At 40.7% G+C, this 7,124-nt stretch overlaps 1 protein-coding gene across 1 annotated transcript in view; it reads left to right on the top strand.

Annotated features, from left to right (window-relative positions):
• Window positions 1-715: 715 nt before the first annotated feature.
• Window positions 716-7,124, top strand: part of Zfyve16 (zinc finger, FYVE domain containing 16) — a 43,062-nt gene continuing 36,653 nt past the window's right edge. Inside the window, exon 1 of the mRNA NM_173392.4 lies at window positions 716-827. The gene's annotated coding sequence lies outside the window, so the exon portion shown is untranslated. The remainder of the gene's footprint in view (window positions 828-7,124) is intronic.

Below are 7,124 nucleotides of genomic sequence, written 5' to 3'. Positions count from 1 at the left end.
AAAATCAGAGTTTAGAAGGGGAACCAGAAGTAGAGATGCAGAATCTCTGAAAGATAAACTACAGTTGCCAATTACTGAATTGAGGACCTGAGCTCTGACTGTGAAGTCTCTTGAGTACAAATCACAGCAGCGATAACGCTTGTAATCTCTCGAAAGCCTAGGCGAGCCAGCAGTCCCCAAGCTGGTCCGGATACTAATTTTCTCTTCGCTCTCTTTGAATTTTAGAAAACTCGTGGTGAAAATGCGAAGGCCGAAGCAGAGAGCGCGCGCGAGGCATCGGGCATCTCCTTCCGAGAGGGTAGCTGGCTTCTGGTTTTAGACAGCAGCCGCTCTGGAGGCTACAGAGGGTTGGAAATGCAGAAGTACAGCCAGAAGTGCAGGGCGGCGTCGGCCAATCCGCTCACCCAAGGACCGGCATTTAGGAGCTGCCCGGAGGTGAGATACAGTGTCGGCCGCTGGATTTGGCTGGTGCAAACCGGAGTGCCGGGTCAGCTGAGCTGTGGCACTAGTCACCTCCTGAGGCCAGCAGAAGAGCGTCCTTGGAACAGCGTCCGAGCGCAGGATCCCAACGGAGTCGCCTGGCCACTTCCGGCGCGCCCGCGTGGACTGGCTCGGACCCGAGCAGCGCGCATGCGCATAGATCAAGCCTCCCGGAGGGGGCGTGGCAGCGGGAAGCATTCTCTGCGCCTGCGCCCTTCTCTGCTAGGTCGGCTGGGGACGAGCTCTAGGCTGGCGTCGCGCTGTCCTGGGTGTCGTGGCCGGGTTACTCTTCACGCCTCACTGCGGCGTCGCGTCGAGTCCCCGAGAGCTCGGCGGGGTGTGGGGAGGTAAGAGCCTCGGAGCCGCCACCGGCCTCTCCTCAGCGTACTGCGGGCGGAGGGGCGGGGCGGCCTCGGACTCGCTAGGCTGCGACGGCCCGGCCTCGCCTTCCTCCGGGACCCGCCTGCCACCCTGGGCTCTGTGCGGCCGAGATACCCGACCCCATCGCGGGCTGGGCTGGGCCGGGTCGGGCCGCACTGGATCCCGCGAGTCCCCGCGGCGCCTGTTGTCGCCGCCTCCTCCGTTTCACTGATGCCTCAGTGTTCGCTCGCTGTCTTTGGTGCCTCTGAAGAGATGACCTTAACTTTTAACAGTTAACCTGTTTGTGCGACCGTGATTGCAATTTGTTACATTCCAGACTCATGTTCTTGGTTAGCCATGTCAGAAAACCAGCCCGTAAATTTAAATATTAACTTCATCTTTTAATTCAAAGAATAAGTTGGTGATGTCATCCGGTTCCGTCACTTACTCGGCTGAGTTTGGCATTTCTCGAGTTGGCAAAAGTTTAGTGGTTTGATCGTGTCTGTCCGATTTTTCACATAACTTCTTTTTTCCCCCTTCTCTTTGATATTAAACTACACATTTAGTGGCAAGCTATTTAAAAATTAGAGGAGGGAATTAGGAATGAGCTAGTCACCATTCCACCGTGCAAAAGTAACCAGCCGCTTACCATTTTGACATTTTTCTTTGTCCTTTTTTTTTTTTTTTTTTTTTTTTTTTGGCCCCTGTTGCATTTTAAACTTAAAATGATAAGAGTGTTGCTCACCTTTCCCATGTTTTTAAAAGCTGTACACATATACCCATTACATTTTTTTACTATACACATAATAATATGAGCAAAAACAATCTTTTGAAGTAGCTACCTTACAAATAAAACTAATTTTTTTGTCCCCAGTCATAATGCCAATTACACATAGTATCCTATATGGTTGAAGATAATGACAATTGAAAAATATTCAAGAAAATGTAATTGTTAATGCAGAATATTTACCATTTTGAAAATTAAAACTCTGGAAATTCTTTTTTTTCTTCACATATTCACTTAAAAATAGTCATACAATGAAGCAAATACTTTATTATATTAAAAAATCTTGGTTGTTTTTAAATTCTAATTCTAATGTACATTGAACATTTTCTTCATGATCATATTACTGTCTTTCACAATTTTATACCCCTTACAGTCTAGTGTCCAACTGCCTTCTAATATATTTTTATTATTTTTATATTGTTAGAATATTTTATATCATTTTTAAGGAAAATAATAAAATTATCTCCTTTTCTCTTTTTAAGTAAAATGTAGAGAGACATAATTTAGCTTTGAAAGGCTTACATAATCCCTACACTAGATTTAGTTTAGTACTTGTTCCTCCGTATTTTCCCCCTTGCTAATACTATTTTAACAATTTTTGTGGAAAATGGATTTATGTTGTACAGAGTTTTGTGATTTTCTTTCTTTCAGCGTTGTGTATTGGATAGTTCTACAGAAGTATGTGTAACCCAGGTCATAGCTTTATGCACACAGGTTTAGGGATCATTAGTTGTTTCATGTCAGGCTTCTATATTCTTCTGTATCTTTTCCTAGGTCGCTTCCATTCACAGTGGTGCATTACTGATTTACAAATCTTTATCTCAGAATCCTCTCTGTATTCCAGGTTCTTACATTCAACAGTGTCTTGGACATCTTCCCCGGGATGTTCTCAAGGTACTTCAGGCAGTAGTCCAGAAGGTGTTTTCCTTCTTCCTGCTCCTCTTGAGTTGCCTGTGATGGTCAATGCATTGCTATTGGTTTCCCCAGTCACCCAGCGTGGGGATCTGTTGGTAATGCCAGCCTTCCCCTTTGTTTCCGTCTCCAAGAGACTACTACTGTACAGATAAGAGCTACTTATCTGTTTCATCTTCACCTTGGTCTCTGTTTATGTCCTCATTGTCTCTCACCTTAGCAATTCTAGAAGTTGTATTTTTGTTTTATTGTTTTATTTTCTTATTAATTGTCCCTGTTGTTACCAACTTTTTAAAACCATGAAGAGACTTTTAAAACCATTTTAAAAGTAAATATTACAAAAATTTGTTTGGAAATCTGAGAGTATTTAAATGGTTAAATTAGTAAAAATATCTCAAATCATTGTCGGGCTGGCATGAGGGCTTAATGGGTAAAGGAGCCTTGCAGCCAAAGCCTGACAGCCTGAAGAGTTAGACCCCTTCCATGCATGATGGAGGACAGAATTAGCTTCTGGAAGGCCTCTTCTGGCAGCCATATCCACACAAGTAAATACATAGAAGTCACTGAATAAAGCTCACTCTGATATACATGAGATTAAAAACAAATCTTATCAACACTTATCCACACAAACATTAAATAGAGACTGCGTCATACATTGTGTTTGTTTCTTCAATGTATAATAGATTACTGGCCACAAAGTACAGTCTGTTTAGTTTAAATGAGAAAATCCACAGCTTAGTAGTAGTTCATGTTAAAGAGTTTCAATGGAAAGTATTTGCATTGTCCTACTTTTTACAGATTGCTGAATTGTGGTGTTTCCTGTATTTTGGGCACTTCAAATGATATGCTTACTGGTGTGTTGTTATGTTGAGACACTCTGCAAATAGATGTTCTTTAATGGAATCTTTGATTTGTTTTTAAAATCCTCTGACTTTCGCTAGTGAAAACTGTTTTGAGAACTTGTCTTAGTCAGGGTTTCTATTCTTGGACAAACATCATGACCAAGAAGCAAGTTGGGGAGGAAAGCGTTTATTCAGCTTACACTTCCATACTGCTGCTCATCACCAAAGGATGTCAGGACTGGAACTCAAGCAGGTCAGGAAGCAGTAGCTGATGCAGAGGCCATGGAGGGATGTTCCTTACTGGCTTGCTTCCCCTGGCTTGCTCAGCCTGCTCTCTTATAGAACCAAGACTACCAGCCCAGAGATGGCACCACCCACAAGGGGACCTTTCCCCCTTGATCACTAATTGAGAAAATGCCTTACAGTTGGATCTCATGGAGGCACTTCCCCAACTGAAGCTTCTTTCTCTGTGATAACTCCAGCCTGTGTCAAGTTGACACACTACTAGCCAGTACAGAACTTTTGTTGGGTTTTTTGTTTTGTTTTTGTTTTTGTTTTTTATTTTTCAAGACAGGGTTTTTCTGTGTAGACCTGGCTGTCCTGGAACTTGTTTTGTAGACCAGGTTGGCTTCAAACTCAGAGATCCATCTGCCTCTGCCTCCCAAGTGCTAGGATTAAAGGTACATGCTACCACTACCTGATGATAGATCTTTTATGCATTCTATATTCAAAGTTCTTTACTCTTTTTTTTAATTAATTTATTTATTTTATGTAAGTACACTGTAGCTGTCTTCAGACACCCCAGAAGAGGGCATCAGATCTCATACGGATGGTTGTGAGCCACCGTGTGGTTGCTGGGACTTGAACTCAGGACCTCTGGAAAACAGTCAGTGCTCTTAACCGCTGAGCCATCTCTCCAGCCCTTTACTCTTTTAAATATGTATGTACTTATTCATTTACTGGTTTTGTGAGACAGTGTCTCACTATATAGTGCTGGCTAGCCTAGAATTTGCTATGTAGGTCAGACTGGTTGGTCTTGAATTTATGATCTTCCTGTCTGTTTCCTGAGTGCTGGGATTACAAGCATATGCCATCACTCCTGGTTTATTTTTTACCATTATATTTAATTTTATTTTTTATTTTTGTCAAAGGGATAACTAGCCTGATGCATATACCTTTAACCCTAGTATTCAAAAGGCAGAGGCAAGCAGATCTCCACAAGTCAAATCTAGCCCGATAGCAAGTTCCAGGCCTACCAGGGCTATATAGTGAGCTCTTTTTGCAAAAAGGGGGTGGGGTAACCATATCATACATAAAGATTAAATGATACTGGAGATTTATAATGAATAACTCAGTTACCCTTTCTTGCTCTTCTTACCCAGACTCTTATGAGTAGACTTCTCATCTTAAGTCTAGGCTTTCTGTTTGAATCGTAGAACACAGAAAATGATTCAGCAACTCTTTCTAAATTCTTCCATAGATGATAGAAATAATACTTTAAATGTCTAGGAGTGAAGTGAATTTGTTACTAGAAGTAGATGTGATCTGTGCCTGTAACAGGAGTACTAGGAAGTAGAGGCAAGACGGTCAGGAGTTCAAGGTTATCTTTGGGTATATATTGAGTTAAGAACATTCTGGGCTCAGTGAGACTCAGTCAAAATCCAAGCAAATAACAACTTTAAAAAAAGATATAATACAATGCATAAATAAATGCCTCATAAGGTGGATCGTAGCCACAACCTCAGTATTCTTTAGTTTTCAGTTTACTTCTATTTCTAATTTGGGATTAGAAATTCTAAATTGAATTGTTTGTTCAGTATACTTTCCCAATTAGAAGTCTAAACTGTTGATTTCAAGTTTTACTTCTTTGTAATAAATACATTTAATCTTGTTAGTGTGTCTTATGAACAGACTTTTTACTGTGTCCCTCAAGCCTCTTGAATTTTTAAGATTTCTCCTGCTGACATTATGATCAGCTGCTGTTCCCCATATGTTCCTTCCCTGCGGTTTTGTGTTCCTGTTTCATAGTTGCATAGATGCTTCTTTCTCTCAGAACGTGCTATGGTGTTTTCTTATTTCCTGCATTGCCTCCTCTTTCATACTCCCTTTATTGCCTTAATATGTGTATTTGTGTACATTTTTGTGTATATGGTATAATGGTAGGAATATTTGACAATGGAAACAAGAGTTAACAGACTTTATTGAATCAGGATGTCATATATTGTTACTGAAAAATACTTCTGAAATGTATCTTGGTTTAATCCAGTTATAATTATAAGCATAATTGTTGTAACTTTGGAAATGACCCTTTCTCTCTGGCTGCTCTATCTTTGGAGTTTAGTTGTTTCCCTAGAATGTGCCTAAAATGTGAATTTCTGTTTATTTTTTATTGTGATATGATGTATTTTTACTCATTGAGTTTTTCATGAATTCTGGAAAAAATTCTTAACGTTGCCTTCAAATGAAGTTTTCTCAGGCTTGTTTCCCCTTTTGGAAGGAGCACTATTCTCGGTCTCGGATTGGACCTCTACATTTCTGTTTTATATCAATCCTCTTTCTCTGTGCTCTTTCTTTGTGCTCTCCACTTCTGTCTCACCTGAGACCTTGGGTCATGCCTCTCAGCCTTACTACTGTATTCCAGGTCTCTCAGCCCTTCCTCCCTCCCTCCCTCCCTTCTTTCCTCCCTCCCTCCCTCTCTCCTTCTCTCCCTCCTCCCTCTCTCCCTCCACTAGTCATTCACCATAGACTGCTAGAAGAATATTGTCTTCCTATATTAATTTATAAGTTGCTTGCTTTGGTTTTTGTTGTTGTTTGTTTGTTTTAAATCTCTTTTAGCTGTCTTTAGATGACTGAGTTTTCTGCAAACATTCAGTTAGTTTTCAGGTTTGACTAGATTCTTCCATATTACCAATGGTGAAACTGATCACTGGATTGCAGTGAATTGACCCAACCCTAACATTTATTTATTGGAATTCTTACCTAAAGAACATTTTCTTAGCAACTATTGTATTATCTGGAAGTGTGTTCTGTAAATAAGTGGAGGATTAATTCTCTCCTCATTTTCCTTAATTCCTTAATTCTCAGAGTAACAGTACCCTAGCAACCCTAGCAACCCTAGCAACCCTCCAGGAGATGGAATGCTTTGGTTTTTGAATTTAATGTTGTTAAGATTTTTGGGTTTTTTAATTTTATTTGAATTATTTTCAGTTCTGTGTGTTCTTCATTATTTTTATGGTCACTTGTCCCTTTAAGTGAGAAAGAGCCCCCTAACTTGAATTTTTTCCTTCTGATGTTGGTTACTGGTAGATTCTTGCAGTGTCTCAAGCTTACCTGGTAGAGTTTTTGCCTCGGCTACTTCACAGATCTTGTCATAGCACATGATAAAGCTAGGCATGGCAGTGTGTTCCTGTAACCCTGACTTTTGGGACAGGTAGATCCTTGGAGCTTGCTGGCCAGCCCACTTGGCTGAAGTGGTGGGCTTTCAGTTTAGTAAGAGACCCTGTCGTAATTCAGTAAGAAGTGATAGAGGAAGATACGCATTGTCCTCCTCTGGTCTCCACTTGCATACTTAAGTGCATACATCAACCCCTACCCCCATACAATAGCTTGTGTACAGATGTTGTGTTGTAAAAGTTGACTTTTATGTCATTTTCATGTAGAGACCATTTTTCTATCTAAGTTATGAAAAAGAAACACTGTTTAATTTTATTTTTGTTTCTACTTTGATAGTTATATGGTACAGG

The sequence above is a fragment of the Mus musculus genome, chromosome 13 (genome assembly GCF_000001635.26).
Source record: "Mus musculus strain C57BL/6J chromosome 13, GRCm38.p6 C57BL/6J".
In the NCBI taxonomy this organism is placed as follows: Eukaryota; Metazoa; Chordata; class Mammalia; order Rodentia; family Muridae; genus Mus; species Mus musculus.
Note: the sequence above shows the minus strand (reverse complement) of the source record. Positions and strands in the feature narration are given on the sequence as shown.